The sequence below is a fragment of the Thamnophis elegans genome, chromosome Z (assembly GCF_009769535.1).
Source record: "Thamnophis elegans isolate rThaEle1 chromosome Z, rThaEle1.pri, whole genome shotgun sequence".
Taxonomy (NCBI): Eukaryota; Metazoa; Chordata; class Lepidosauria; order Squamata; family Colubridae; genus Thamnophis; species Thamnophis elegans.
In genome coordinates, this window is record NC_045558.1 from 91,428,265 (window position 1) to 91,434,264 (window position 6,000).

Below are 6,000 nucleotides of genomic sequence, written 5' to 3' on the forward strand. Positions count from 1 at the left end.
TTTTTAACAGATGTGTCAGTGCAGTTATTTTAGAGTTAGTGTTGAGGTTAATTGAGAGCCATGCTTTATGCTTTCCTAAAAGTCCCTTGTGTGCATGGAGAAAAGAGAAGAACGAAGAACATGGAATATTTCACAAGGGTTATATTGCAAGGAATAGTGCTCTTTGGGACAGTGACATCACGTCTCACAGAATTTTTCTTATTCTCAATCTCTTCTTATTAAATATAAATCAAGTAACTAAAGTTGTAAGGAGATAAAATGAAAGAAGCTAAAGGGCAGTAACCAATGCTCCCATTTTATAATCAGATTAGACCTTTTGCAAACTGTCCCAAGCAATAGGAAACAGGTAGATGAATAAAACGAGATGGAATTGATTTGACGGAAAGATTATGTCTACAACAAAGAAAACTCATTCTGATCATTTGGGATACTACTGGGTACATCATGTGGCTCAATTAAATGTTTTTTTAAACATGATTAGATAGGTAATATTACTATTATCAACCTGTAAAAAAAGATCATAATATTTCTTCAATTTCAGTGGAGGATTTTTACCAAGAGTCTGTACTAGTCAAGGCCAGTCACATTAGTTATTTTTTGAAGGAAAATAAAAACAAACTCAGTAAACCTTATGTAATAAAATTAAAACCGCATTGATTGTACTGTTCATTATTATATAAATAGTATGAATTAAAAATAAATACTAATGGAAGCCACAAAATAGTGAGAAATATTGAAAAAAGTATGGGAAGTTATACTGCTTTACATTTTGCTCCAGGAGATTTAGCATGACAAAATGTATGAGTTGACCAATTTGATGACTGGCGGGGAGGGGGGTTGGAGCTCTTAATAACTTACTGTGACAACATAGCTTGTGACCAATTGGCCAAACTCAAACAGAGAGGAAAACTAAGGTGAGGATAGGTTCATTATCTCATGAAGAGTCAGAATGAATTTATTGAACTATGCACTAAATGTGGTATAGAAGGCCATCCTAGCAGACAAAGACTTATTTCATTGTGTGGTTTTACTCCTAATTTCACTATCAAGAACAGCATATATTGATATTCCAATTTGTAGTTCATAGCAAATATTCTGGTACATTTAACATTAAACAAAGCTTTATTGAATTTATCAGCTTTGGTGTAAAACTGAAGAATAGATAACAGATGCAAATTATCAGCTAGGGCCGATAAAAGCAGTTTGATAACTGCTTTTATCTGTCAGAAAATAAAAGGTGTTCAGGCCTGCACTGTGTTCAAATATCAACTTATCCTACTTGTTCTTCTGATTCTCTACATCTTATAAGTATTAATGCTGCACCAACCTATATTAGTATTTTCAATTCTATATTTTGTTTATGGACAACAACTTTTGCTTTTCTGGACTAGTTCTCTGAAGTGAAGGAATAGAACAGAGAAAATATACAGTTCAAACATATTAATCAACATGGGTCAATGTTATCCATCCACTCACAGAATCTTCTGGGTATTCTGCAAGCAATTGAATGTACTTTCAAATTAAACTTGACGCTTGAAGCTCAGTCAAATCCAGAAGCATTGAAAAGACTTTGGCTTATGTTCATGCCTTTTGTCAGCAAGCTTTTAGTACAAGGTGTTTTCAGGAACTGATGACAGAACCAAGATTTTACAAGCCAGAGAAATCTGTTCTGAATCAAAAATAGGTCTCATTGTACATATTATTGAAAAAGTAATACAACATTTTTCGGGTAGGATATCTTGCAGCAGAAAGCATGGGAATTTGGCAGTAATTAACTGAAGCAGAAAGTTGAAAAAAGTACATGTGGATGCTAGCAAGGTGTGTTTTATCTTCTGATGAATTTTTATTCAGAATGATGTTTTTGGATATTATCTACAAATTGGGATAAGGTTCAAAGCAACCATGTTTTGCATTCCATTCAGCTTTAAAAATGTGCAATTGGAACAATTTCAATTACTGTATATAAGAACAGAAAGAAGCTTTTAAATTGTCTGCTTTTCAAACATATCTTTCTGAATATTTTTTTGCAGGTGCAACATCTCCAAGGGCATGCAACTGGAAAAAGAATAATCTACTTGTGAGAAAGGTAAAACATTGCCTCATTAATCTTTTTTCTTTTTTTTTTTACAAAAAAGCCAAGTAACCCATAAGTAATTTTTAGCAGAAGGCATTTTTGGAATTGGGCAGATAGAGCAATTGCTTTAAATTGAATTGATATATCAGTTTACTGCCTTATTTGTCCATTAGAATAACAACAACAAAATCTTATCTGGATATTACTATTTTGAAAAGCAACAGTTTAAAAAAATTATACAATAGTCAACAATATATAATTGAGTAAAACAATCCTTTATGCACGAGACTACATGGGATGGCATATAGGCAAGGATCAGCAATTTGTATCAAGCACCATGTAGCAAATTTCTGAGCCCCAAAACAAAGGCAACTATGATGCAGCTGATCCTACTACTTTCTACATCTTACAATAAAAGATAAATCTGCAAGGCAATTTAACCACTTTCTCATGAAATAGACCTGTTTGCCCCATCTCTCCCCATGCTTAGACCCTGGGGGTATGGCAACTCTAGTATTTCCTTTAAGAAAAGGAAATGCATTGGTGAAGGGCTAAGTAGTCTTACCTACACATTTCATTTCCCAGCTTTTCATTTATAGCAAAACATCTGAGCAAAAAAATAAGCCATTGCCATATTTGGCTTGCATCCAAAAAACATGGAGATGTGCAATTGCTATCTTATCAAAATTGAAAAATGCAGGTAGTAATTAAAGACTCCCTAAAATTTCATATTCCAATACCAAGAAAATTCAACCTGCTAGAAAATGATGCATTATTAAAGGTGTATTTAAGCTACAAAATGTGATTATTATTTTTTTGCTATTTTAGAAAACTCATATAGTGTATTATGAATTTGCTGACAAAATAAAATTCTCTTATTTCATTATGGAAAAGCTAAAATTTGACTGCCCCTATATGAATATCCTAGGGAGAAACAATGTGGCAGCTTTACGACTGAAGCTCTGCTCCTTTTAATATCACGTGATCCATCTGTAAAGGTTATGGAGCAACTATCATGCAATCATGGCTACCATCTTCACTTTTTGAGCCACCCCAACAAGAGCCCTTGGGGATGTTGCACCTGCAATTGCAGAACAGTTGATTTCTCATGGTTTACAATCCAGATAACCCCAGCCAACACTTTTTCTGTCACAAATAGAAAACAAGGCTAACCTGATCAATAAGTAATGGTATTATTTTAGACCATGGCAATAGTAGTAGCACTTAAACTTATATACCACTTCACAGTACTGAACAGCCCTCTCTAAGCGTCAGCATATTATCCCCAATTTATCTGAGTCTTCATTTTAACGACCTTGGGAGGATGGAAGGCTGGGTCAACCTTAAGCCAGTGGGACTTGAACTGCCAAACTGCAGGCAGTCAACTGTCAGAAGAAGTAGCCGCATTCTAACCACTGTACTATCGCGGCTCATAATTGCAAATCCCTTCATGTTTTCCCAGATGTTAGTCTTAGCATTATCAAGTATGATTAAATTGTGGATTATTGTTTGTCTTGCTTAGAATTATAGAATAGGTCATGACATGTTTAAAAGTATGTTGGAAATCAGGAATTTTCCAAATTCAGAACCTGGAAAGGTGTAGAGCCTTCTTTGAGGTGGGTAGCAGATAAAGATTGCTGGGTTTTTACAAGTAAAAAGTTAAGAGTAATGAGACCAAAAAAAAAAAAAAAAACATGAAAGGTGGCAAGGATTGTGTGAAAAATGCTAACTCTGCAATGTACATACATGTACAAAAGCTTCCAATGGTCAGTCTTTTCAGGATACTTCAGTCCTTCCAATTTGTGGTTTATTTATGAAAAACAATTCTGTTAAGTTAAGCCTTTGAGCTTACCAGCACTTTTTTTTTGGGGGGGGGGGGGAACAGATGTATAAAAACAAAAAAAAGCTGTGAAAGAAAGTCCCCCATTCCTGCCGCCCAAGCCCTATATTTTAAAATCTGCTGGTTGTCCTAAGCCCATTAAATAGTCTAATTCTCAGGGGTACTGGTTCATGATGCAATCTCTTCTGACAGCCGATCATCCATCTTTGCTAGCCTTGGGATTGGTAAAAAAGCAGTATCTGAACATTCTCCCTCTAGGGAGAGGTTATACCCCCCCCTTCCATGCACACACATGTGTGCCTACTATACTTCCTGACCTAGATTAAGGAAGAATTGTTTTAGAGAGAAATCTGGTTTGCAGATAGGGCACAACTTTGCCTCATTGTGCAAAAAGGTTATAATTAAAATTCCAATTGCCTTTGAGTTTGTGCCTCTCATTAAGAGGTCATTGGGAAAGGACAGCTCTCTGCTGAAAGAAGAAAGTACTTGATTTTATTATTAGGGTGCAGTAGTTGCAAATGACCTGCCTGCTTTGATCCTGTCTTTTGTTGGAGAGGTAAAGCAAAAACAAATGGGGACGTCTGACTGATTCTTTTGCTGGTCACTCCAAATACCCTATTATTCAGTTGTGGGCCTTTTATTCCTCAGGTGCAAAGCCATCACCTTAGAAATAACAAGCCTGCTGAAGCAGTACAGCGAGATGCCTGCCATGGTTCGATCCTCTTCTCCGCCTGTCTGCTCTGACTCTTTAAAGATGCAGCAATTAAATACTACAGTTCTTTATGGCAGAACAAAAAGACATGACACAGACCTTGAATAAGACTGGTTTATTAGTAAAATGCAAAGATTAAACTGGTTAATTTTGGTAAAATGAAGCTCAGTTAATTTCACTTGGTTACAGTTTTTATCTCTTCCTTTAAATCAGTGGTATGTTTTAAAAAACAGTTGGATGAGAAGGCATCCATTGGAGAAATCTGGTTTGAATCTTCACTCAGGCGTGAAGCTCCCTATTTGCCAGCTCACAGTCTAATCAGCCTTGCAAGGTTGTTATGAGGATAAAAACAGGGATTTATTCACTGTCCCCTGGCATTTGAGTTTCTTGAGGGAGAACAGGACTGAAGGGTTGTTGCATAATATTAATATTTAATTGCAATTTTTACCCCACATTTTAATTCTGTTATGTTGTCATTTTGCAACGTGTTTTCAAATAGGCCATTCAAGGACTGTTGCATTCCTTGATTCATGAAAACCCTGCACGAGATAAATGGTTATTCAACATCTTCTTAAAGACTTCCAGTGTTGGGGCAATCACAACTTCTGGAGGCAAGTTTGATTAATTGTTCTAACTGTCAGAATTTCTCCTTAGTTCTAAGTTGCTTCTCTCCTTGATTAGTTTCCACCTATTGCTTCTTGTTCTACATCCAGGTGCTTTGGAGAATAGTTTGATTCCCTCTTCTTTGTGGCAACCCCTGAGATATTACAACATTGCTATCATGTCTCCCCTAGTCCTGCTTTTCAAAAAATTAGACATATCCAGTTCCTGCAACCATTCTTCATATGTTTCAGCCTCCAGTCCCCTAATCAACTTTGTTGCTCTTCTCTGCACTCTTTCTAGATTCTCAACATCTTTTTTATATCAGGGTGATCAAAACTAAATGCAGTATTCCAGGTGTGGTCTTACCAAGACATTATAAAGTGGTATTAACACTTCACATGATCTTGATTCTATCCCTCTGTTTATGCAGCCTAGAACTGCGTTGGCTTTTTTGGCAGCTGCTGCACACTGCTGGATCATATTTAAATGGTTGTCCACTAGGACTCCAAGATCCCTTTCACAGTTACTACTATTGAGCAAGGTACCACCTATATTGTACCTGTGTATTTTGTTTTTGTTGCCTAAATGTAGAACCTTACTTTTTTCACCATTGTATTTCATTTTGTTAGATAGCACCCAATGTTCAAGTATGTCAAGATCCTTCTGTATCTTAAGCCTATTTTCTGGAGTGTTGGCTATTCCTGCCAGCTTGGTATCATCTACAAATTTGATGAGTTCTCCATCTATCCCCCTCGTCCAAGTCATTGATGA